The sequence below is a fragment of the Triticum aestivum genome, chromosome 6A (genome assembly GCF_018294505.1).
Source record: "Triticum aestivum cultivar Chinese Spring chromosome 6A, IWGSC CS RefSeq v2.1, whole genome shotgun sequence".
Taxonomy (NCBI): Eukaryota; Viridiplantae; Streptophyta; class Magnoliopsida; order Poales; family Poaceae; genus Triticum; species Triticum aestivum.
Genome location: NC_057809.1, coordinates 342393849 through 342419750, shown reverse-complemented (window position 1 = coordinate 342419750; position 25902 = coordinate 342393849).

Here is a 25902-nt window from a genome sequence, read left to right as displayed (position 1 = left end):
GATCCTGGAGGAAGGTTCAGGAGCCAGGAGCATGCACCGTCCTTGGGGGCCATGAGGAACCAATTCTCCATGACATGCTCGGTGCCGTTCGCCGCCTCTATGCTAAGCTCGTAGAGCTGGAGGAACTCCGCCGGGTCGGTGGTGCCGTCGTAAAGCGGAGATAGATCTGGCTTGAACTTGCCGGGCCAGACGAGGCGCCGTAGCTCAGGAGCTAGGGCGCGGCATCCAGCTACACTCATGATTGCTAGCGCCCCCTGCGCCCGCGGTGCTGGATCTCGGGTTGCGGGCGCCACCACCTCCTATGGGGCACGGTTCTGGTGCTGCTGACCGGGGAGCACGCACGCTTCTGCCTGGGGGCGCGGGACCACCTGGGAGCTCTCCTCATCGCGTGTGGGGGCCTTGCGGGGCTGTTCACGCCGTGGAGCCTTGCGCCTGAGCCCCTGGCCGGCGCCGCACGGTGGAGGTGGGGGCGGAGCGCCGTGGTCCTCGTTCCCCGCCATGGACGACGGAGGGCGAGAGGAATGGGTCGGTGCGGGTGCCTCTCCGGCGGCGTTGATGAGCTCGGTGATGCGGTGGAGCCACTCGTTGTAGAGGTCGTCCGTCGGATGGTAGCGTAGGAGCTCCCGCGCCATCAGTAGCACAGGCTGCTGGTAGACCGGCCCGCGGCAGACCAGCGAGGACGACGCCGCGGCTGGCGAAGATGACGGGGTCGCTGTGCGGCCTTCGCATCGCACGGATAGTGGCAGCAACGAGTCCTGCTACTCGTGAACGGCTGGGTCCGTGGCCGCGTTGGCGACCGGTGAGTTGGGGCGGAGCGGTGCGCTGTTACCCGCAGGTGCCGTCTGAGTGATGTTGGCGGCGCGGCGGGTGGCGCGTGCTCGGCGAGTGTCCATCATGGCGGTGAAACGAGGTCGACGGAGAAGAGCGGAGCGAGGTCGTCGGAGAAGCTAGATTTCGACACGCCTCCTACCCGGCGCGCCAAATGTCGGATTTCGGGCTCCGCAAAACCCTTAAGATTCGAACACAGGGGCGTGACGAAGATCTCTCCCACTACACGTCTACCTAGCGCCACACTCTTCTCCTGGTGGTGGGAATGGGATGCAAGCAAGCAAACAAGTAGAGCACACAAAAGTTTACCAAGGTTCAGGCCACCTTGCGGTGTAAAACCCTACGTCTTGCTTTAGTGTATTGGCCTCACGAGGGCTCGAGTATGAACAAGTACAGTGGTTTCCTGAGTTCAAGAGGCGAGCTCAAGAAGGGTGAGGAGGTGTATGTTCTTGCTCCTTTTATAGTCTAAGTCTCAAATGGTCGATCCCCCTCTATGATGGAACCCTAGCTACTTATATAGGCGGCCAGGGTCCTCTTCCCCCGAAATGTTTAGGCGGGAAGGGAATCCCACAATGGCCATTTGAGTGGGAACACAAGGACGCTCCTATCCTGACAAAAGGTGGTCTTCTCCCGCAAAGAGGGCAGGCGATGACGCGGTGGTGGGCTCGGCGATGACATCCTTCCTACCGTCCTTGCGGTCTTCGGTCTTGTTGCACCAAAGGGGAATCCTTTGTATCGCCCCTCAGGAACCTGCGCCTGTGTGGTCTCCTTTGCACCGATATGGAAACTGCACCCGCTGGCGCCCGCTGGCACGGTTCGTCATGGCTTGCGTCACTGCCTCCTCCTGAGGCGGCCCTTGCCTTGAGATCTCTGCCTTCCCGAAGCATCCTAGTTGAGGCCACTCTAGGGAGAGGTCTTAGTCGCCCCTTCCGGAGCAGCCTAGGTGAGGCTGCTCCCTGAGGGGGTCTTGGTCATTCTCCTCGCGAGGGCTGGCCCCCTTGCAAGGGTCTTGAGCAGACGGTCGATCAGCTGGGCCCTACCGGGCTGTACCAGGGACGCGACGTGGGCCGCAGACATGCAAGTCTGGGTACCCTGGTTCCCAGTACGCCGACACTTCCCACCTGCTATTGGTTTGGGCTCCTTGGGCTCCTTGTGTGGCTTTTTGCTGATCGTCCTCCTCAGTCAACTCCTTCTTGATGTTTGTCTATCTCGCCCTTTAACTCCCTGTGTCGATCACAGAAGTGGGTTTCCTAAAACTTTAACTTCTTGTAGTGCTCCTTGATGAGCTCTCGGCAGGCATTCACAATCTTCTCTTCGGCCTATGTCTGGATCGTCGCTCCCTTGGAGGCCAGGGAGGCATTGGCCTTCTACACGCGTTGAGCTGGAGAAGCTTGAGCAGCAGCCCCCTGGTTGTCTAGCACCTCCAGCCGCTCGCGCTCCAGGCTCTGCTCGGACGACATTAGCACTGAAGGAAATATACGCTAGAGGCAATAATAAAGTTGTTATTTATATTTCCTTATATCATGATAAATGTTTATTATTCATGCTAGAATTGTATTAACCGGAAACTTAGTTCATGTGTGAATACATAGACAAAACAGAGTGTCCCTAGTATGCCTCTACTTGACTAGCTCATTAATCAAAAATGGTTAAGTTTCCTGACCATAGACATGTGTTTTCATTTGATGAATGGGATCACATCATTAGAGAATGATGTGATGGACAAGACCCATCCGTTATCTTAGCATAATGATCATTTAGTTTTATTGCTATTGCTTTCTTCATGACTTATACATATTCCTCTGACTATGAGATTATGCAACTCCCGAATACTAGAGGATCACCTTGTGTGCTATCAAATGTCACAACATAACTGGGTGATTATAAAGATAATCTACAGGTGTCTCCGGAGGTGTTTGTTGGGTTGGCATAGATCAAGATTAGGATTCGTCACTCCGAGTATAGGAGAGGTATCTCTTGGCCCTCTCGGTAATGCACATCACTATAAGCCTTGCAAGCAATGTGACTAATGAGTGAGTTGCGGGATGATGTATTACAGAACAAGTAAAGAGACTTGCCAGTAACGAGATTGAACTAGGTATGATGATACCGATGATCGAATCTCGGGCAAGTAACATACCGATGACAAAGGGAATAACGTATGTTGTTATGCGCTTTGACCGATAAAGATCTTCGGACAATATGTAGGAACCAATATAAGAATCCAGGTTCCTCTATTGGTTATTGACCAGAGATGTGTCTCGGTCATGTCTACATAGTTCTCGAACCCGTTCAATCCGCACGCTTAACATTCGATGATGATTTGTATTATGAGTTATGTGTTTTGGTGACCGAAGTTTTTTCGGAGTCTCGGATGAGATCACAAACATGATGAGGAGTCTTGAAATGGTCGAGAAAGATTCATATATCGGAAGGTTGTATACGGACACCGGAATGGTTTCGAAGAGGTTTGGGGATTTACCGGAGTACTGGGAGGCTATCGGAAACCCCGTGAAAGTTAATGGGCCTAATGGGCCATAGTGGAGAGGAGGAGGCAGCCACAGGAGGTGGCGCCCCCCCAATCCCAATCCGAATTGGACAAGGGGTGGGGGGCCCCTTTCCTTCTCCCTCTCCTCCTCTTTCCCCTTTCCCCTCTCCGTTGGAAGGAAGGGGGGAGCCGACTAGGACTAGGAGTCCTAGTGGGACTCCACCCACTTGGCGCGCCCCTAGGGGCCGGCTAGCCTCCCCTCCCCTCCTTTATATACGTGGGGAGGGGGCATCCCAAAGGCACAATAGTTGTTCTCTTAGCCGTGTGTGGTGCCCCCTCCATAGTTTACTCCTCCGCTCATAGCATCGTAGTGCTTAGGCGAAGCCCTGCGTGGATCACATCAACATCACCGTCACCATGCCATCGTTCCGTCAGAACTCTCCCTCGACCCTCTACTGGATCAAGAGTTCTAGGGACATCATCGAGCTGAACGTGTGCTGAACACAGAGGTGCCGTACGTTCGGTACTTGGATGGTTGCATCGTGAAGATGTTCGACTACATCAACCGCGTTAACCTAACGCTTCCGCTTTTGGTCTACAAGGGTACATGGACACACTCTCCTCCTCTCGTTTCTATGCATATCCTAGATAGATCTTGCGTGGTCGTAGGAAATTTTTGAAATTGCATGCTACATTCCCCAACAGTGGTATCAGAGCCAGGTTTATGTGTAGATGATATGCACGAGTAGAACACAAAGAGTTGTGGGCGATAATAGTCATACTGCTTACCACCAACATCTTACTTTGATTCGGTGGTATTGTTGGATGAAGCGGCCCGAACCAACATTACATGACCACGTTCATGAGACCGGTTCTACCGACGTGGTTTGCACACAGGTGGCTGGTGGGTGTCTGTTTCTCCAACTTTAATGTAATCGAGTTTGACTACGGCCAATCCTTGTTGAAGGTTAAAAAACACACTTGATGAAAAATCATTGTGGTTTTGATGCGTAGGTAAGAATGGTTCTTGCTAGAAGCCCGTAGCAGCCACGTAAAACTTGCAACAACAAAGTAGAGGACGTCTAACTTGTTTTCACAGGGCATGTTGTGATGTGATATGATCAAGACGTGATGATATATATATTGTTGTATGAGATGATCATGTTTTGTAGAAGTTATCGGCAACTGGCAGGAGCCTTATGGTTTTCGCTTTATTGTATGAAATGCAATCGCCATGTAATTGCTTTACTTTATCACTAAGCGGTAGCAATAGTCGTAGAAGCAATAGTTGGCGAGGCGACAACGACGCTACGATGAAGATCAAAGCGTCAACCGGTGATGATGCAGATCATGATGTTGCTTTGGAGATGGAGATCAAAGGCACAAGATGATGATGGCCATATCATGTCACATATTTTGATTGCATGTGATGTTTATCTTTTATGCATCTTATTTTGCTTAGTATGGTGGTAGCATTATAAGATGATTGTTGGTGTCAAAACCGGAGGATCTCGGATAGGGGGTCCCGAACTGTGCATCTAAGGTTGATGGTAATAGGAGACAAGGAACACAATGTTTACCCAGGTTCAGGTCCTCTCGATGGAGGTAAAATCCTACGTCCTGCTAGATTAATATTGATGAGTATGGGGGTTACAAGAGTTGATCTACCATGAGATCGTAATGGCTAAAACCCTAGAAGTCTAGCCTGTCTAATTATGATTGTCCCTATGAAATAAACCCTCCGGTTTATATAGACACCATAGGGGACTAGGGTTTTACAAAGTCGGTTACATAGAAAGGAAATAGTACATCCGGCCGCCTAGCTTGCCATCCACGCAAAGGAGAGTCCTATCCAGACACGGGAGAAAGTCTTCTATCTTGTATCTTCATGGCCCAATAGTCCGGCCCATGTCCAACAGGCCGGACACCCGAGGTCCCCTTAATCCAGGACTCCCTTAGTAGCCCCTGAACCTGGCTTCAATGACGAGGTGTCTGGCGCGCAAATTGTCTTCGGCATTGCAAGGCGGGTTCCTTCTCCGAATACTCCGACACAGTCTTCGAACAACGAACATGTCCGAATCTGCAAAACAAGTACCACACACCACCATAGAGAGTATAATATTTCACGAGTCCCATCTGCTGCCAACTTTTTGTAATGTGACATCACGTCCCTACCTGGTTATAATTTCGAACCATTTCTTGGCCTGCCGTTCCATATTTCGTGATGTGGCTTTATTGGCACGTCTCATCAAAGCAGCGATCATGTCCCCTTATTGCGGGATTCTCATCAATACGGGTATGGGTAATCCAACCGTGCCGCCCGCACGGCCCCTAGGGAATAGGAGAGTTTCATGACGAGTGGGGGGGGGGGGCGTTTGATATTCACCGCCTTTATAATAAGATAAGGATTCATCTCTTCCACCCACGCCTTCTCTCTTCCCGCCTACCCACTTTCGAGCTCCAGCACCCAAGTTCTCATCTTTCCTGCCCCAAGAAAGCACTTGTAGCGACCCGACCTCAGACGGTCAAGTCTTTGTGTTCAGTGTCATCCCTGGATCGGTAATGCTGACACACACAGTACTAGAAGGATTTATAACAGAGTAGCAATCACACACTTATTACATCGAATGTCTCAAAAGAGAACTTATTACAATAAATATGGCATAAGGCCATCTAAAAACGATAACAGCGGAAGGCTTGGAAGATAAAGTGAGTCCATCAACTCCAACGACATAGCTGAGTGCATGACAAACGACCTACGACATCTTACTCATCATCTGAAAAGTCTGCAACATGATATGTTGCATCCCGAAAACGGGTCAGCACATGGAATATGCTTGCAATATAACACAGTAGAGCAATGAACAGATAAATGCTATCACTACGTGCATATTTGGCTGGTAGAGGCTCTATGGTTATAATATTTTTGCGAAAAGCCAATTTTTCCCTACAACAAAGGAATATATTTTATTTAACTATCATGGTAGTTGAAACATTGAGAATGGTACCCCCATCTCAATCCCAATTAAAAGTAATAATCAACCCAACAGATTAATTTAGAGTGATGAGATCCATATGATAATCCAAGAACCAGATACTCAAGTTGGCCATAACCGAGGAAACGGCTAACCATGATTAGTTTGTACACTCTGCAGAGGTTTGTGCACTTTTCCCCACAAGACTCGATATTCTCCGTTGGATTTCTCGCACTACATGGTGTTTGAGAAACATATGACCGAGACACAGTTTTTCAGAAGCATTAACTCTAATCCTGGGTAGACAGTACCAACCTACATCCCCTACATCTTCTAGCCTACCACTGGAAGAGGTCATGCAACTTACTCCACTATGCTAGAGCCCATAATAGCTTGTTGCAGCACACGGAAGTTTCTATGATGAATAATCTTATGACCCCCTTGAGCCTGGGTGGAGGACCATAGGAGGATCACATGGTATAACCCCGGGATCTCCTAGGACAACACTGGTATAACCCAGGTGCCCAAAACCAACAATCCACCCAGATGTGTATTAAAGTTGCCACCTTAGAATTAAACCATTAATTTAACAAACTCACATCGTTCATGGGTACACACAAACCCAATCCACATCTACTAGCATAGCATAGCATCAGAAGCATAACGTAGAAGTAACTCCCAAGGGTTCGATAATGAAACAGGTAATAGGTTCTACCTCATCAACTACTTTCCAATACCCACATGTTAATCACAACCTAATCATGCAGAGTTTGAGGATTGTAACTAATGCATAAAAATTGGGTATGAAAGAGTATGATCAATGTGTACTTGCCTTGCTGACGATCCGCAAAACCTAGTGACTCATAGTAGCACGCTTCGCACTCCGGGTGTTCTATCGCAAACATGCAATAACATACATAAGCAATCAAGCAAAGATGCACAGGTAAAACTCAAATAAGAAGATCTAACCAGAAAGTTCAACTAAAGAACTCCAGTTTGCAAAAAGAATCAAATCAAACCGAGCAACGAAACTCAAACTGCGAAAGAAACAAGATCCGATTATTAATCTGGGCTAAAGTCAAATTTTACTGTGTCAAAATCCTGTTCAAGTTGGTTAAACAGAAAGAGGGCTTCGAGACGAAGATCTAGGTGCTTGTTTCACCTGATTTGGATAAACAAGCGAAAAGATAAACTAACATGAAGATCAGGAGAGAAATCGCGATCGAAAATAATCGCGGAAAAACCCTAGAAAAAGAAAAACTGACGAATAGGCTAACGAATGGACATTCGCTGTCTGCGGCTAACGGAAGAACAACGTTCGTTAAAATGAACATATGAACGAACGTCCGCTAAATCAATAAACCAACGGAAAACCGGACGAACCGATCTATATAAAAAACGAGATCTAGAAAGAAAACCAAACGGTTTTTTCTGAGAAAACCGATGAACGGCGGCAACGGCGGCGGCTATCTCTGGCGAGGTCGGCGACGACGACGGGACGACGACAGGAGGCGGGCGGCGGCGTGCGGCGCTGGCGGCGCTAGGGTTCGGCGGAGCGTGGCGCGGCTTGGGCTCTCGGGGTCGCGGGCCTTGACATTTAAAGTCGGCTGGGCTAAGTGTCCTAGCCGGACACGGCCCGGTAAGTCAGTTACCTTTTTTTAATAAAATCCTGGCGCAGAAAAACTAACGAAAGAAATACTAAACGGACTCCAAAAATCCCAAAATAAATTTCACGGTCCTCTAAAAATATTCTCGACAAAGTGAACATTTATTTGGGCCTCTAATGCAACTTTGAAAAACGCATATTTTTCCTAATTCAAATAAAATAGCGATAAAATCCAAATAAAACTTGTTATTTGATTTTAGTATTTTTCCTCCGATATTTCATTTATTTTGGAGAAGTCATATTATCTCCTCTCATATATTTTTAATATGAAATATTTTTGGAGAGAGAAATTATTAAAACCAAAATGATCCTTGTTTCGATATTTGACAAAATTCAAATATGAAAACGGTGAAATCCCCAACTCTCTCCGTGGGTCCTTGAGTTGCTTAGAATTTCTAGGATCGCAACACGAAATGCAATAAAATATGATATGCATGAATGACCTACGTATAACATTCCAAATTGGAAATTTGGGATGTTACAAACCTACGCCCCTTAATATGAATCTCGCCCTCGAAATTCGGGTTGGCTAGAAAATAGGTGTGGGTGGTCCTTGTGTAGATCATCCTCTCTTTCCCAGGTGGCTTCCTCCTCGGTATGGTGGCTCCACTGAACTTTGCAAAACTTGATAACCTTGCTGCGAGTAACTCAGCTGGCAAACTCGAGAATTTTGACAGGTTTCTCCTCATATGTCAAATCACTACCCAACTGAATTGCTTCCAGGGGCACTGTATCTCTCATTGGAATATCTGCCATCTCTGCATGGCACTTCTTCAACTGGGAAACGTGAAACACATCATGAACTCCTGATAGTCCTGTGGGTAGCTCCAACTTGTAGGCAACCTCTCCCATGCGTTCCAAAACACGGTATGGTCCCAAAAATCTCAAGGCTAACTTTCCCTTAACTCCAAAACATTTAAATCCTCGCAGAGGTGACACTCGCAGATATGCTCTGTCTCCGATTTGATAGGCTACCTCCTTGCGTTTCGAGTCTGCGTAACTCTTCGGGCGGGATTGAGCTACCTTCAGCCTGTCTCGAATCAGCTTAACCTTCTCTTCATACTCTTAAATCAAATCCGGTCCAAACAATCGGTGGTCTCCAACTTCATCCTACATCAACAGTGTTCGGCATCTTCTTCCATAAAGGGCTTCAAACGGTGCCATCTTCAAACTGGCCTGGTGGCTGTTGTTGTATGAGAACTCCACATAGGGCAAATTATCATCCCAACTAGATCCATAGTCTAGCGCACAGGCTCTCAACATGTCCTCTAGAATTTGATTGACTCTCTCGGTCTATCCATCTGTTTGCGGTTGAAAAGCTGCACTGACCTCTAGCCTGGTACCCAAAGTCTGGTGCAGCTGATGCCAAAACTTTGAAGTAAACTGCGTTCCTCTATCTAATACGGTGGTCCTCGGAGCTCCATGCAAACATACGATCCTGGTTATGTATATCTTGGCCAACTTCGCACTGGTATAGGTGGTTTTCCCTGGGATAAAGTGAGCTACTTTGGTCAAGCGATCCGCTACTACCCAGATAGAATCATATCCCGATTGGGTCCTGGATAATCTGGTGATAAAATCCATGCCAAGCTTATCCCACTTCCATTCGGGTATCGACATAGGCTGCAGTCATCCTGCGGGCTTATGATGTTCTGCCTTCACTCTCTGACATACATCACATACGGCTACATACTCGGCAATATCCTTCTTCATTCCAGTCCACCAGAAACGCTCCTTCAAATCCAAATACATCTTGGTGTTTTTGGGGTGTATCGAGTATGGAGAGTCATGGGCTTCCTGAAGTATCAACTTCCTGATCTCTGCATTGTTTGGCACATAAACACGGTCCTTGAACCACAAGGTGTCGTGCTCGTCCTCATGAAAACCTTTGGCTTTTCCTTCACTCATCTTCTCCTTTATTTCAGCAATTTCTTTGTCATCCTTCTGAGCTTCTCTAATCTTTTCCAACAATGTTGACTGAACCTCGAATGCTACAACAAAACCTCTAGGAACTATCTCCAAATGAAGCCCCCTGAGATCTTCTGCTAACTCCTTTGGCAAACCTCCTGTTACTAAGGTATTGGCATAACTCTTCCAGTTTAAGGCGTCTGCTATGATATTGGCCTTGCCTGGATGATAGTGCAACTTCATATCATAATCCTTTATGAGATCCAACCATATCCCTTGCCTGAGATTTAACTCCTTCTGTGTGAAAATGTACTTCAAACTCTTGTGATCCGTGTACACATCACAACAGTTTCCAATAAGAAAATGTCTCCAGGTCTTGAGCGCATGCACTACGGCTGCTAACTCCAAATCATGCGTAGCATAATTTAACTCATGTGGTCGAAGTTGACATGAGGCATATGAGACAACCCTTCCGTCTTGCATAAGTACTCTCCAAGTCCTAAGCGAGAGGCGTCACAATGCACTTGGAAATCCTTGCGTATATCAGGCAGAATCAACACTGGGGCTGTAGTCTAACGTTTCTTCAACTCCTGGAAACTTGCTTCACATTCTTCAGTCCAATGGAACTTGGTGTCCTTCTTCAGCAATGCCGTCATAGGCTTCACAATCTTGGAGAAATTCTCGATAAATCTCCGATAGTATCCCGTGAGTCCAAGAAAACCGCTGATCTCTCCAACTAAGGTGGGTGCCAACCACTCGGTGACTGACTGAACCTTGGTAGGATCCACTGCTATACCTTCTCCTGATATTGTCCAAGAAATCCAACTTCCTTCAACCAAAACTGACATTTGCCGAACTTGGCATATAACTGATGTTCCCTGAGCTTCTCAAGAACTAAACGCAAATGCTCCTTGTGTTCCTCTTCATTCTTCGTGTATACCAAGATATCATCAACGAACACCACAACAAACTTATCCAAGAACTCCATGAACACCTTGTTCATCATACTCATGAAATAGGTAGGGGCGTTAGTCAGTCCAAATGACATAACCGTATACTCATATAACCCGTACCATGTGGTGAACACTGTCTTTGGTATATCCTTTTCTCGAATCTTCAGCCGGTGATATCCTGATTGCAAATCGATCTTCGAAAACACTTTAGCTCCTTGCAGCTGGTTAAACAAATCATTTATCATCGGCAGTGGGTACTTGTTCTTGATCGTCACTTCATTCAACACACGATAATCAACAACCATTCTTAATGATCCATCCTTCTTCTCAACCAAGGGCACTGGTGCTCCCCATGGTGATGAACTTCGTCGAATGTAACCTTTCTCCAACAACTCCTTAATCTGCTTCTTGATAACTTCCAGATCATTTGCGGGCATCCGGTATGGTCTCTTCGATATTGGTCCGGTGCCTGGCGTTAACTCTATCAAAAACTCAATATCTCGATCTGGCGGCATGCCAAGTAACTCCTCTGGAAATACATCAGGGTAATCCTTCACTACCAACACTTCCTCCTGAACAACTCTTGAGAGAGAATTTACTTGAGTCCTCCTAGGCGCATGCCTAGATACATACTTGATCCTTTTACCCTCCGCGGTGGTGAGTAGAATTGATCTGCTAGCATAGTCAATGTTTCCTCCATACTTCGATAACAAATCCATTCCTAGTATCACATCCAATCCTTGTGACTCCAACATTACTAGTTCTAAGGGGAAAACATGGCCACCAATGGTTAAGGGTATCCGATCGCACCATCGGCTGGCCATATACTCTGCACCGGGTGAGCTCACTAGCAAGGGTGTCCTAAGGGCTAAGGTGGGTAACATAAACTTGTCCACAAATACCCTCGAAATGTATGAATGCGATGCACCAGTATCAAAAAGAACGAGAGCGGTAAATGACTTAACTAAAAACTTACCTATAACCACACCTGGCTTCTCTTCAACCTCCTCCACGTTCACGTGGTTCACTTGTCCCCTGTTGAAAGAGTTGGGCTTCTTCCCAGCGCTTCCATTGCCATTTCCTTCTTTAATTCCGGACAATCATTGGCATAGTGCCCAGTCTTCCCACACTTGAAACAGGTAATGTGACTTTGATCCTTCTTGGCGGGTGTGGCTGGGTTAGAGCGGTTCTGGTTACTGCCTGCTCCATTCCCGTTTCCATTCTTGGGGCCGCTATGGTTACAACTGCAACCCTAATCTTCCTAGCTCCATTAATTCTGAAACTCTTCCATCTTCTTGTCCTTCCAACCAAAACCTTAACTCCAGGAGATCATCTCTATTTGCATCTTTGAAGTCCACCAAAACCTCCTTTGAAGTTTCTGTCCAGAACTGGATTGTGCTAAAACTTGCACTAGCAAGTTTCTCATCTTGCCAAAATAACTCCACTATCAACTCTATCATCTAAAGAGACTCCATCCTGCCAAGTTTCAAATCCAACAAAGTCTCCTAACTAGCTCTAGCATTATGTCGAGCAACTTATGGTCATGACAGAAAATTGGCAACTCTCTAACCCACACTGGACACTTGGTCATGTGGCCAAAACAACATGTCCATCACCTTTGCCACACTGGGAGTCATCATCCTGTCAAATATCAACTCCATTAGAGCACCGTAGACCAGCGAGACATTTTGTCGAGCATGCCAAGTGCACGTCCAGAGCGTGTCGAGAGCGCGCGTTTTGCACGCGTCGACACCGAGCTGCTGCAACCACTCAGCCGCCTCCCCTTCTCAACCTGATCCTCTGCTAGATCATCCCGACCAGATAGAGCCTCGCCGACACCTCCGCTTGGCCCCTAGTGTTGTCCACCGACGTCCACGATGACCAGGACCGTCGCCCGACGGGTACGCCTTTGCTACATCTCCGTCCGAGCCCCTTTCGCTTAAATGCCAGCGGCTCGAGCTCATCCATAGCTCACCGGCCTCACAAGCAACACACCGGCCACGCCTACCTCACCAACGCCCACACGTTCGCCTTGAATGGTAGCCGTCGCCGTGTCCATCCTCTGGAAGCTGCGGCACCGCTCTCCCCCGCCTATTTAAGCTTTCCCCGAGCCCTCTCAGCCCATCACCACCACTCTCCCTCTCCCTCACTACCCTCCCATAGCAGCAACACAACCAGAGGAGGTCGTCTTCTCCGATTCCGGTAGCTTCCGCCGCTGCCACTGCCGTGTTGGTTCTGACGCCACCAGGGCCTTCCCCAATCCGTTCTTTCCACCAGTAGCCTCCTAGTGCTCCCGCTAGTCCACCCACGTACTCAATTTGGCTCGGGAGCCGCCATAGGCAAAGGCCCCATCTCACCTAATGCCACCGTCCACTAGGAAGCTCACAGTCGGTGACTACGTCCACTCTCGAGACCAAGGAGGGTACCGATGGGTTCGCCTTGACCTACTGATCACACCCATATGCTTAGATCCCCGAGGGGTGCCGCCGTTCACCGGTGAGCTTCACCGGAGCCCCACCTCTATTCTGTCAGAGAGAGAGGCGCGCGCGGCGACTGGTCAAACCTGACCAGTGGGCCAGGCGGGCCCACCGTCAGTGACTCGGCGCCCGCCGACTCATCCGTAAGTGGAGACGGACTCACGTGGAACCGCCTTCGCACTAGGAAAGGCATATTAGCATGAGTACATCTTCAACTTCGCGAGCCTCCCGTGCGGCCGAACGACTGGGCTCGGCCCAGTAACGCTAGACGGCTAAACGATGCCCATGGTACATCTTTCTTCTTTCATATTTTCTTTTCCAGCGGATTTCAAATTATTCCACAACATCCATTTGATATCAAAATTTGTTGATTCAAATTTCTACCTACTTCTAAATTCATGCTCTATTTATCAAGATAGGTCGAACATTTTTCCTAGGTCTTGTTTTTGCTGGATCTACTAAATAGTCCATTTCCTTGATTATTCCAGCTTAGTAAATCCATAGGAAAATCATATGAACTCCAAATGACTTGATTATTTTTTGTTATTTCTCAAATTTCATCTAGTTTATTTTAGTATTTATTTCACAAGTTTCCAAACAACCTTTTAGCACTATGTTGGATTTATGTGATAATTATAATATTTTGAAAATAGGAAATGGAGGGGATATATAATTTTCAAAGTTTTGGAGTGCACCTAATCTTTCTGCATGCTCAAGGCAAGCATCCTGAACACATGATATGGTGATTGCATAGTTGTTTGTTTGCATGTAGAATTGTATTATGAATATGTTCAACTCGTATGAAATTTGCATAGTATTGGTCAAACATGCATGATTTCCCCTTGATGATATTCTATCTCCATTTAAACATGAAGTATGAGTGAGTATGGTGATTTTCATGTACCGTATATGCCTGTGTTGGTCCAGGCTAATTTGCAAGAAGAACCAGTTACGAGAAAAGTGGTCGTGAGACTGAAATCTCGTTGTGACGAGAATGATCAGTGAGGGTATGTTGAGACATACATGGTGGTGATCCTGTCGGGTACTACCAAGGAATTGCATTGTGCTAACCACCACAGGGAAACTTAAACCTCCTGAGTTGACCGTAGATCGAGTCTTGTTCCCGTAACCCCCATACTTGATTCATGCTACCACATGTCCCTGCCAAAGGTAGGGTATGGTCCAGTAAGTTGATAACCCCTTTCCTGCACACACCGTACAGAGAGGCCATAGGGAATGATACTATTGGCCCTAGCAGTCATGTCACTTGGTCCGGGGGCATGGATGGCCGGTCTGGGACCGAAGCTGAATGTTCATGCTGTTGGAGGCCGTTGCATGAGGCCTTCCCACTTAGAGTTTTACTTTATCATTGTTTTGGGTGATCCCTGGTTTGATGGATTAAAACTGGTATGTGCGGGTCAGGTGTGTTTTCATCCCAAGGACCGTAATCGGAATAAGTCAACGTCTCGGGGTTGACTAAAGAAATCCTTTACTTGTGGGTAAAGAGTACACCCTCTGCAGAGTTATATCTATTTGAATAGCCATGTCCATGGTTATGGACTACAGTCTGGGTTGGTCAACTGTCGGTCTTAGTGTCAGTCTTCGCAGGAGATAATTAAATTGATCATGGTTTGTTTTACAGGATAATTATTGTCACTATCGGTGCCACTATGAATATTATTGTTGACATGAATGTTGTTGTGGACAAACCTTTTCCTCTTATGTGCAACTGTGAGTATCTCTTGGGATGGCTAGACTTCCCGGGATACTCATTTTCTTTTCTTTTCTTTTCTTTTCTTTTCTAAGTATCACTTGGGGTGGCTAGTCCACCTGGATACTCATGTTAATTTCTTATAAGCCCTTTATAAGGCGCCGCTCAGACACCCTACTGTGGCATTTATTTTCAAGACCTCTCGAGCTGTCGCTCTTAGACACCCGTTTGGCATTTCTTTTCAAGACCTCTCATGGCGTCGCTTGAGTTCTCGGACGGTCCTGTCTCGCCCGATTCTCTTTTAGACACCCGTTTGGCATTTCTCTTGGAATTCTTCGGGCGGTCAAACGCCCGACGTTCCGTTTCATTTCTTTGATTTATTAATAACATGAATTATTTATCCTTCCACACCGTAGGAATATTTGTCATGCCATGCTTTAATTCTTAGTCAGCACATGCATGTAATTTAATTCATCATGAGCATATGCATCTGGTATATCTTTTGTTCTTGATGTTTGTGAGTACATTCCAATGTACTCACTGGCTTGTCCCTGGCTATTGTCTTGGCCAGATCATGACTCAGAGAGGAGCACTACGGAGACACCCCCACAACCTAGAATTCGGAGACAGCAGTTATCCGGGTTAGCTGTTCCTGAGGGAATGGAGTCCCATCAATGTTGGAGATCCACGAGTCGCTTTCGTCATCCACCACTAGAGATCCTTGTTATATTCATTGGACCTTTGAGGTCTTGTACTCCAATCCTTGTAATTGCTTGGAATTCTGTATCAAGGAAATATCCACCAGCAACAGTAATCCTGGGGCTGGTGGTGACATAAGGGTCGTTTGCTGGGAATTTATGTCCCAGAAATCCGGCCCCTACAACCTTGGTATCAGAGCCAGACTGACCATTGGCTAATCCTATCTTAGCCTGGTCTCTATCCCTAGATTTCCACACTATCCACATCCGTCAGTGCCCATAGTCACTCCCGTCCTATCTGACTGCATGCAGGGGCCAGCCGACACCATTTGGAAGTCAGTGCCCAACCTATCACCCTAACCGACAATCATAGTGATTTTGCTGCCATGGTTTCTAATCAATTTTTTTCACCCTTAACAAATCTTGGGTTGAGATTTTATTGAGGACCACCACAACAATTTTTTTCTCAACACCGAGTTAATTCCTGCACCACAGCAACACCTGGCTTAGAACCACACTCACTTCACCACATGCACTAAGTGCAAAGACCACACGCCCTTCACACATAATCATACAACTCGTTCGCCAGATCACCAACACCGCATCGCGGTTTTTCCACACAAAAAAACATGTGGGTTTTATTTTTTTTGCAAAACCTACCGCCACACACGCTAGCAACCACTTGCACCCAACACAGATCACTAATCCTCATATCCACCATGGCAACGAAGAGCCACCACTCGAGCAGCAGCATCACAACGATCATCTAGAATCACCGCACACAGGAGTAGCGAAAAGCCAACTAACACCGCCAGCATTCCGACCAGGAGAATCGTAACCAGATCCGGAGCCACATCCTCCATTAACTGTCGTCTCGAGCTCGTGCAACTAGAAGAAGGAGGAAGACAAAGTGAGGCCAAGTGTGAAGAAGAGAAGAGAGAGATCGCGGTCGTTTTTATAGCTCGAGCTCGGTGCACGGTGAGCAAAGTCCACTAGCTCCACTCACCGCGCGATCGCCGGTGTTCAAAGGTGATTCCGCAAGCAGTGCCGACAAGGTGCTGGCACGTGAGGTGAGTGGACGCTGCATCGGCGGCAAGCATGCCACACACTACCATAGTACGACCCTACATGCCCTACGTGCTAGGCGCCGCAGACTGAGAAAGTGCATGAAAACGCACATGAGAGAGAAGAAAGAGGAGAGCAGGAGGAAGAAGAAGGGGATGATAGTGGGCCTTGGGTCCACCTGTCAGTAGGAGAGAGCACTGTGCACTGGAGTACGACAAGCAAAATTTGGAATTTGAAATTATACTTTTTCCAAATTTGTCGTAGCTCTAAATAGCAAACCCTCAGTTGCCCTAGCTGTAGAGTTAAATCCACATCACCAGTGCCTCACTGTAGTTGCACCAATTATCAGCACCCTCACTGTAACTGCATTTAAATTATGCGAGCTAGACAAATAGTTGAGTAGTATCCCTTCGGAGAGAGAGACGAAATTCTGGTGACCACCCTAACAAATCTAGAGGACAAGATTTTTCTTCAGGAGGTTAGAGTTTGTAACACCCCAAAAGAATTTAATCATATTTTCATTAAGTAGAATTTGGCCAGAAATAAAATTTTGAATTATACCAGGTCATTTATTAATTTCAGAGCTTTTTTCCTTTTTCTGTTTTACAAAACTCTTCCCTCCATAGAAGATTATTTTTGTAGAATGTTGTCGTCCTTGTTTGTTCTGTAAATCATTCTATTTATATCATAAATAACAGTAGGAAATGTTTTCATAATAAATTTTCCACAAATAATCCTTTTAAAGCATTTTCAAATACTTGAAATGCTTCTGTTGCTCTACAAATATTTTAAATAATTCTTTTAAAATCCCACAAAAATTATGAGAGGTCAGGTGATGCCTATAAATCACTTTTTTTTGCAAAAACCTAACTATGTCTTTTGATAATTTTGAGTGAAACATCCTCTTTTCAATTATGTCCCATTTTTAAGTTACAACTGCAACTCTAATCTTCCTAGCTCCATTAATTCAGAAACTCTTCCATCTTCTAGTCCTTCCAACCAAAACCTTAACTCCAGGAGATCAGCTCTATTTGCATATTTGAAGTCCACCAAAACCTCCTCCGAAGTTTCTGTCCAGAACTGAATTCTACTAAAACTTGCACTAGCAAGTTTCTCATCTTGCCAAAATAACTCCACCATCAACTCTATCATCTAAAGAGACTCCATCCCGCCAAGTTTCAAATCCAAAAAAGTCTCCTAGCTAGCTCTAGCATTCTGTCGAGCACCTTATGGCCATGACAGAAAATTGGCAACTCTCTAACCCACACTGGACACTTGATCATGTGGCCAAAACAACATGTCCATCAGCTTTGCCACACTGGGAGTCATCATCCTGTCAAATATCAACTCCATTAGAGCACTGTAGACCATCGAGACATTTTGTCGAGCATGCTATGTGCACGTCCAGAGCATGTCCAGAGCACGTGTTTTGCACGCGTCGACACCGAGCTGCTGCTACCGCTCAGCCACCTCCCCTTCTCAACCTGATCCTCCGCTGGATCAGCCCAACCAGATAGAGCCTCGCCGACACCTCCGCTTGGCCCCTAGCGCCATCCACCGCCGTCCACGACGACCTGGACCACCGCCCGACGAGTACGCCTTTGCCACGTCTCCGTCTGAGCCCCTTTCGCTTAAATGCCAGCGGCTCGAGCTCATCCGTAGCTCACTGGCCTCACAAGCGACACACCGGCCATGCCTACCTCGCCAATGCCCACACGTTTGTCTTGAATGGCCGCCGCCACCGTGTCCATCCTTTGGAAGTCGCGGTAATGCTCCCCCCGCCTATTTAAGCTTTCCTAGAGCCCTCTCAGCCCATCACCACCACTCTCCCTCACTACCCTCCCGTAGCAGCAACACGACCAGAGGAGGTCGTCTGCTCTGATTCCGGTAGCTTTGGCCACCGCCACTGCCGTGTTGGTTTTGATGCCACCAGGGCCTTCCCCACTCCGTTCTTTCCACTAGTAGCCTTCTAGTACTACCGCTAGTCCACCCACACACTCAACTTGGCTCGGGAGCCACCATAGGCAAAGGCCCCATCTCACCCGACACCACCATCTGCTGGGAAGCTCGCCGCCGGCGACTCCGTCCACTCTGGAGACAAAGGAGGGTACCCATAGGTTCGCCTTGACCTGCTAAGCAGACCCACGTGCTCAGATCCCCAAGGGGTGCAGCCATTCGCCGGCGAGCCTCACCGGAGCCCCACCTCTGTTCTGCCGGAGAGGGAGGCTCGCGCGGCGACTGGTCAAACCTGACTAGTGGGCCAGGAGGGCCCACCATCAGTGACTCGACACACGCCGACTCGTCCGTAAGTGGAGACAGACTCCCGTGGAACTGCTTTCGCACTGGGAAAGCGTATTAGCGTGAGTACGTCTTCAACGTTGTCAGCCTCCCGTGCGGCCGAACGACTAGGCTCGGCCCAGTAACGCCAGAAGGCTAAACGATGGCCAGGATACATCTTTGCACTTTCATATTTTCTTTTCCAGTGGATTTCAAATAATTCCACAACATCCGCGGTAGATGAGGAGGGAATTGTTAGAGAAGACGTTCCTGTTAGAAGACCATTTCACATCAAAATTCATTGATTCAAATTTCTACCTACTTCTAAATTCATGGTCTATTTATCAAGATAGGTTGAACATTTTTCCTGGGCCTGGTTTTTGCTGGATCTGCAAAATAGTCCATTTCCTTGATTATTCCAGCTTAGTAAATCCATAGGAAAATCACATGAACTCCATATGACTTGATTATTTTTTCTGTTATTTCTCAAATTTCATCTAGTTTATTTTAGTATTTATTTCACAAGTTTCCAAACAACTTTTTAGCATTGTGTTGGATTTATGTGGTAATTATAATATTTTGAAAATAGCTAATGGAAGGGAGATATAATTTTCAAAGTTTGGGAGTGCACCTAATCTTTCTGCATGGTCAAGGCAAGCATCTTGAACACATGATATGGTGATTGCATAGTTGTTTGTTTGCATGTAGAATTGTATTATGAATATGTTCAACTCATATGAAATTTGCATTGTATTGGTCATAAATGCATGATTCCCCCTTGATGATATTCTATCTCCATTTAAACATGAAGTATGAGTGAGTATGGTGATTTTCGTGTACCGTATATGCCTATGTTGGTCCAGGCTAATTTGCAGGAAGAATCAGTCACGGGAAAAGTGACCGTGAGAATGAAATCTCGTTGTGACAAGAATGATCGGTGAGGGTATGTTGAGACATACCAGGTGGTGACCCTATTGGGTACTACCAAGGAATTGCATTGTGCTAACCACTGCGGGGAAACTTAAACCTCCTGAGTTGACCGTAGATCGAGTCTTGTTCCGGTAACTCCCATACTTGATTCGTGCTACCACATGTCCCTGCCAAAGGTAGGGTATGGTCCAGTAAGTTGATAACCCCTTTCCTGCACACACACCATACAAAGAGGCTATAGGGAATGATACTATTGGCCCCAGTAGTCATGTCACTTGGTCCGGGGCATGAATGGCCGGTCTGGGACTGAAGCTGAATGTTCATGCTGTTGGAGGCTGTTGCATCAGGCCTTCCCACTTAGAGTTTTACTTTATCATTGTTTTGGGTGATCCCTGGCTTGATGGATTAAAACTGGTATGTGCGGGTCAAGTGTGTTTTCATCCCAAAGACCGTAATCGGAATTAGTCAACGTCTCGGGGTTGACTAAAGAAATCCTTTACTTGTGGGTAAAAGTACACCCTCTGCAGAGTTATATCTATTTGAATAGCCGTGTCCATGGTTATGGACTACAGTCTGGGTTGGTCAAGTGTCGGTCTTAGTGTCAGTCTTTGGAGGAAATAATTAAATTGACCATGGTTCGTTCTGTAGGATAATTATTGTCACTACTGGTGCCACTATGAATATTATTGTTGACATGAATATTGTTGTGGACTAACCTTTTCCTCTTATGTGCAATTGTGAGTATCTCTTGGGATGGCTAGACTACTCGGGATACTCGTTTTGTTTTCTTTTCTTTTCAGAGTATCACTTGGGATGGCTAGTCCACCTGGATACTCATGTTAATTTCTTATAAGCCCTTTATGAGGCGTCGCTCAGACACCCAACTGTGGCATTTATTTTCAGGACCTCTCGAGGCGTCGCTCTTAGACACCCGTTTGGCATTTCTTTTCAAGACCTCTCGTGGCGTCGCTTGAGTTCTCGGACGGTCCTGTCTCGGCCGATTCTCTTTTAGAAACCTGTTTGGCATTTCTCTTGGAATTCTTTGGGAGGTCCAACGCCCGACGTTCCGTTTCATTTCTTTGATTTATTAATAACATGACTTATTTATCCTTCCGCACCATATGAATATTTGTCATGCCATGCTTTAATTCTCAGTCAGCACTTGCAAGTAATTTAATTCATCATGAGCATATGCATCCGGTATATCTTTTGTTCTTGATGTTTGTGAGTACATTCAAACGTACTCACTAGCTTGTCCCTGGCTATTTTCTTGGCCAGATCATGAATCAGAGAGGAGCACTATGGAGACACCCCCACAACCTAGAATTCAAAGATAGCAGCCACGCGAGATAGGAGTTATCTAGGTCATGTGTTCCTGAGGGAATGGAGTCCCATCAACATTGGAGATCCACGAGTCGCTTCCGTCATCCAACACTAGAGATCCTTGTTATATTCATCGGACCTTTGAGGTCTTGTACTCAAATCCTTGTAATTGCTTGGAATTCTGTATCAAGGAATATCCAACAGCAACAGTAATCCTGGGGCTGGTGGTGACATAAGGGTCGTTTGCTGGGAATTTATGTCCCGGAAATCCAGCCACTACATAAACCGTCCAGTTTATATAGACACCAGAGGGGACTAGGGTTGTACAAAGTCGGTTACATATAAAGGAAATAGTACATCTGGCCGCCTAGCTTGCCATCCACACAATGGAGAGTCCTATCCGGACATGGGAGAAAGTCTTCTATCTTGTATCTTCATGGCCCAATAGTCCGGCCCATGTCCAACAGGCCGGACGCCCGAGGACCCCTTAGTCCAGGACTCCCTCAATGACCCCTCACTAAATTTCAAGGTATAAGTATTCTCCCTAAGTATGCGCTGTTGCTACAGCTCGTCATGTCGAGACACCACGTGATGATTGGGTGTGATAAGATCTACGTTCACATTCAACGGGTGCAAGCCAGTTTTGCACATGCAGAATACTCGGGTTCAACTTGACGAGCCTAGCATATTGTCGGGGGTTGGGTGCGACATATGCCAAAGGATGGCTTATCATGGTGGGGGCGAGTAGAACGTCGCCGGTGCCTGGAAACGGGATGAGGCGAAGACATGCACGCCGGCAAATCTTACCAAGCTTCAGGGCTCTCCGGGGAGATAATACCCCTACTGCTGCTCTGCAGGGTCTCCGCATGATCACTATGGCAAAGTGTTTACACGATTTCTCCTTGAGCTGTTTCCTAGAGGTAGGAGAAGGCAAGGCTAGCTTCCTCCTTCCTATATGATCTGGTCTAGTACTAATGGATTCCAACCCTCTGCATGGGTGCCTTGGGGGTTTATATAGGCCTACCCCCAGGGGTACAATGGTAATCCGGCTGGACGCGGGCCCAGCCGCCAGTCTCTCTGGCCGCTGTCTTATCAGCCGACTCCTGTGGCCCACCAACTGGTGGGCCCCGCCGTCTGGCTCAGTACAGAGCCGACAGGCCGCGTCCGCCGCGGGCGGGTCTTGCCGGCTGCTGATTACTATAGCTGTGCTTCTAATGACGCGGGCTTCGTCATGGAGTCGTGGCAACAGCCCCGCCGCCTGGCGGGTGATCACTATTGCCACTCTCCGTCACATCTGGTTAATGGCGCGTGGGCCCCGGGGGAGGAGCTGGCCGAGTCTCGAGGGCCAACTCCCGACGGGTCCGACTTGTGGCGCACTTGCCGTCTTCTGGGATCCCGCTGGCCGGTGGGACCCGCCGCCAAAAGGTCATACAGACAAGCTATCGTGGGTGTAGGATTCGGTCCACCGGTGCTGATGTCAGGGCCAGCATGGCAACAGTGCCACGCCACACGGAGATCTCTGCGGGTATGGTATACTGTGACCATGCTTGCCTTTGGAAAGGGGTGGGAGCAGTCTTCACTGTAGCCACTCCCCTGTACAGTCCCTCTTGATGAGGACATGGGGTTTTGCTGGAGTTGCAGGCTGACTCCCCAAGGCCGACTTCTTGGGAAGTCGTCAATCAGGAGTCGGTTTGTCCTGAAGTCGTCCCTGGGACTCGGCCGCGAGTGGCTAGTCGGTGGCCTTGCCGCCGACTCCTCAGAAGGTGGCTCTTTGTCCTGGGGTCTCGAGGGGCGCAGCCTGCCCCGATGTCTTGACAGGTTTTTGGACTCGATGTAGGATCGAAAGTATGTCTAGAGGGGGGGGGGTGATTAGACTACTTGACCAAATAAAAACTTAACCTTTTCCCAATTTTAGTTCTTGGCAGATTTTAGCTATTGTAGGACAAGTCAAGCAATCATCACACAATTCAAGCAAGCATGCATAGAGTATATTGGCAGCGGAAAGTAAAGCATGCAACTTGCAAGAATGTAAAGGGAAGGGTTTGGAGAATTCAAACGCAATTGGAGACACATATGTTTTTCCCGTGGTTCGGATAGGTGGTGCTATCCTACATCCACGTTGATGGAGACTTCAAGCCACGAAGGGTAACGGTTGCACGAGTCCACGGAGGGCTCCATCCACGAAGGGTAACGGTTGCACGAGTCCACGGAGGGCTCCACCCACAAAGGGTCCACGAAGAAGCAACCACCCACAAAGGGTCCACGAAGAAGCAACCTTGTCTATCCCACCATGGCCATCGCCCACGAAGGACTTGCCTCACTAGCGGTAGATCTTCACGAAGTAGGCGATCTTCTTGCCCTTACAAACTCCTTGGTTCAACTCCACAATCTTGTCGGAGGCTCCCAAGTAACACCTAGCCAATCTAGGAGACACCACTCTCCAAGAAGTAACAAATGGTGTGTAGGTAATGAACTCCTTGCTCTTGTGCTTCAAATGATAGTCTCCCCAACACTCAACTCTCTCTCATAGGATTTGGATCTGGTGGAAAGAAGATTTGAGTGGAAAGCAACTTGGGGAAGGCTAGAGATCAAGATTCATATGGTAGGAATGGAATATCTTGGTCTCAACACATGAGTAGGTGGTTCTCTCTCAGAACATATGAGTTGGAATTTGTGTATGTGTTCTGATGGCTCTCTCCACGAATGAAGAGGAGGTGGAGGGGTATATATAGACTCCACACAAAATCCAACCGTTACACACAGTTTTCCAATCTCGGTGGGACCGAATCAACAAACTCGGTCGGACCGAAAAGGTAAACCTAGTGACCATTAGAGATTTTCGGTGGGACTGACATGCAACTCGGTAGGACCGATATGGTTAGGGTTTGGGAATAACGTAATCTCGGTGAGACCGATTACACAAACTCGGTGGGACCGATTTTGGTAATAAGCTAACTAGAGAGTTGGTCAGGCAAACTCGGTGGGACCAATTTGCTCTTTCGGTGAGACCAAAAAGTTACAAAAAGGAAACACTGAATTTACATTGCAATCTCGGTGGGACCGATCCGCTCTTTCGGTGAGACCGAAAAGTTACGAAAGGGAAACAAAGAGTTTGCAATCCCATCTCGGTGAGACCGAGATCCCTATCGGTAGAACCGAATTGCTAGGGTTTGGCAGTGGCTTATGACAAGTGAAACTCGGTGGCGCCGGATAGAAAGAATCGGTAGGACCGTGTTTGGCTTAGGGTTTAGGTCATATGTGGATATGGGAAAGTAGTTGAGAGTTTTGGAGCATATCACTAAGCACATGAAGCAAGAGGCTCATTAAGCAACACCTCATCCCTCCTTGATAGTATTGGCTTTTCCTAAAGACTCAATGTGATCTTGGATCACTAAAATATAAAATGAAGAGTCTTGAGCTTTTGAGCTTGAGCCAATCCTTTGTCCTTAGCATTTTGAGGGTTCCACTTTCACATCCATGCCATGCCAATCATTGAGCTTTCCTGAAATAATCATCTTGGAATAGCATTAGCTCAATGAGCTATATGTTGTTATGAATTACCAAAACCACCTAGGGATAGTTGCACTTTCAATCTCCCCCTTTTTGGTAATTGATGACAACATATAGATCAAAGCTTCGATAAATGATAATAAGCATGAAATATATCGTCGCTTTGAGAAGTATGTGACAAGTAAGAGCTCCCCCTAAATTTGTGCATATTTAAAATTTGCTTTGGACTGCAAATGCACAAAGAGTTAGAGTCATGGGTTACTCTTCCATGTCACATACATCTTGGTGGAGCGCTTAAAATGATAAGAATGAAATACATGCACTCATCACCAAGAATAGTGAATGATCACATAAGATAGATAAGATAATAGCATTCATCAAGCATTAAGTGTAGCTTATGATCAAACACATGATCATCAATGTCTCACAGAGCAATGACATAGTATCTCAAGAACTCAAGAGCAAACAAAGTTCAAAAAAACACCAAATAAAGGAAGAGAGAATAAAAGCAACACTCTCTCTCTCTCGAAGCCTATGATCTATACATTTTTCTCTCCCTTTGGCAACAAGTTACCAAAAAGTTCCTAGAAAATGCATAGTGCTAGGTCGACACTCAGGCTTGATCTTCAGGTGGTGGTGGAGTCCGGAGCACTCCAAGGACGAAGTCTTCTGTAGACGTGGTCGGAGTCGAGGCTGAAGTGGATGCTGGAGCTGGTGGAACTGAGGCTATAGCTGGTGCAGAAGTGGTGGCTCTGGTGTCAGCAACTGGCACTGCATGTGATCTCTGAGCTCTTGGCACTCTAGCAAATGCATCAGTTGTAGTCTTGCCTCTCCTCTCCTGCATGTCATCGTGAAGTTGTTCCACTGCAGTCTGAATCTCTGTTACTTTGACATCCAAGTCATAGAACTTTTGTTCCATGATTCTCTCTAAGCTCTGCTGATTCTGAGTGAGGGTGGCTAGTCCTTGCTCAATCCTCAGTGTGGATGCAATCAAGTAACCAAGCTGCTCTTGTTTGGTTTTCAAGAAATACTCAGATGCCTCCTCTTGAGTTGGCATCTTGGCAGCTTTCTCCTTCCTCGCCTTCTCCTTCTT